Source organism: Crocuta crocuta, unplaced genomic scaffold (genome assembly GCF_008692635.1).
Source record: "Crocuta crocuta isolate KB4526 unplaced genomic scaffold, BGI_CrCroc_1.0 scaffold657, whole genome shotgun sequence".
Taxonomy (NCBI): domain Eukaryota; kingdom Metazoa; phylum Chordata; class Mammalia; order Carnivora; family Hyaenidae; genus Crocuta; species Crocuta crocuta.
This window is the reverse complement of record NW_027529583.1, coordinates 1,547,405-1,549,363: the sequence shown is the minus strand read 5'-3', so window position 1 is coordinate 1,549,363 and position 1,959 is coordinate 1,547,405. Positions and strand designations below refer to the sequence as shown.

The window sequence follows — 1,959 nt, the reverse complement described above, 5'->3', positions numbered from 1 at the left end:
GAATCTTTAGGTGAATTTTAGGAGCTACTGTACAAGTCAGTATGCTGGGCTGTCAGATATCAGCTGTCATTACCTTTAATAGTACACTGAGTTCTTGAAGGTTTCTTCAGCTTCAAATCTCAGAGGGCTGAGAAGTCTGAGGATCAAAGATGTCAGGTTTGTGAGAAAATAAGGTGTGGATTATGTCCTGAGGATTTCTCCTAGAATGGATTATAGGGCTTTAGTTCTTTGGCAATTGACAGATTGTATGATGTATGAGGTGTTAAAGCATGCTCATGCTTGCTTCTCCTTTATAGCCCAGCCCTGCATCCTGGGGTTTTCTAAACTTTAACATCTACTGGAACCCTGTAATCAGAGTCCATCCATGATTCAATTGATGATTGACTTTTCAGATGAGAGAGTTGATTTGACAAATTTCATTCTTATGGGCATTAAGGAATTGGAAAGACAAAATTTGCTTTTACTAATTTTCCGACTTAGAACCTTTAGAAGTCATTTGTTGCTTTTGTCGTCTGAGATTGAGGAATGTTTTAAAGTAGGCAAAGAATTGCTTCTCGGCCTTTTGGCTAAGGTTAAGTGCAGCATCTGTTCTTACCAGTTTGAAGTAGGTGAAGAATTAAAATGGAATGTAAGAGGGGCGCCTGGGTGGCTCAGTCGGTTAAGTGTCCAACTTCGGCTCAGGTCATGATCTCATGGTTCATGGGTTCGAGCCCCACGTCGGGCTCTGTGCTGACAGTTCAGAGCCTAGAGCCTGCTTCAGATTCTGTGTCTCCCTGTCTCTCTGCCCCTCTTCCACTCACAGTATCTCTCTGCCTCTCAAAATATGAATAAAAACGTTAAAAAATAAAATAAAATGGAGTGTAAGAAAAGGAGATTGAGTTTGCAGTTCAGTATTTCATGGTCTCCAGAACCTTTGTTCTTTTTTCCAAAACGGCAGTGAGTTAAGTGGTACATTCTGTATGGTAACAGGGTTTGTTTATGCATCTGCCCTAAATTGAAGCTGAAAATATAAAGTGTCCTGATCCCTGGGGCTGTTCTTCTTTGTGATGTTCTTATTGCTCAGGAACTGAATGAGGGGTGAGGGGTGCAATCCATTGGATTTGGCACAGTGATGTGCTCGAGAGAGCTCCATGAGAGCCAGTTGTGTATATCTCTTTCCTATTCCACCTTTAGTGATGTCTCACTCATAGCTTGAAATTGGCCATGGTGGGAATATTTATACCATGGAAATTGGCAAACACTAAAAACAGGGTTTTTTCTGTTTTTCTTTTCCCAGAGAGCCAACATTTTTAATGTTTACCAGCACACCACTGCTGTCCAGACCATTGGCCTTAGCATAAGCCACTAATTAATGCTTTATTAAGGCAACTTTAAAAAAATTGACATATAACAACCAATAAATTATCTTAGTTTCAAGTGTACAATGTAATGAATTGTTATTTGTATTTATTGCAAAATAATCAACACAATAAGTCTAGTTAATATCTATCACCCATACATAGTTACATTTTTTTCTTATGATGAGAATTTTTAAGATTTACTCTTTTAGCAACTTCCAAATATGCAAAACAGTATTATTAATTATAGTCACCATGCTGTACATTGCATCCCTATAGCTTATTTATTTTATAACTGGAATTTTGTACCTTTTGACCACCTTCACTCATTTTGCCCAACCCAGCCTCCCTGTCTCTGGCAACCACCATCTTCTCTGTTTCTATGAGCTCAGCTTNTACAGTGTTTATCTTTCCCTGACTTACTTTATTTATAAAAGCACCCTCAAGGCTCATCTGTGTTGTCACAAATGGCAAGATTTTCTTCTTTTTCATGGGAATATATTCCCCAGTGTCTGTGTGTGTGTGTGTGTGTGTGTGTGTGTGTGTGTGTGTATACTGTAATGTCTTTATCTATTCATGTACCAATGGACACCTAGGTTATTTCCATGTCTAGCCTATTGCA

General features: G+C 38.8%; 1 pseudogene; it reads left to right on the top strand.

Moving 5' to 3' along the window:
• The first annotated feature begins 546 nt into the window (after positions 1–546).
• On the top strand, positions 547–719 carry LOC144229613 (U2 spliceosomal RNA; annotated as a pseudogene).
• The last annotated feature ends 1,240 nt before the right edge of the window (positions 720–1,959 follow it).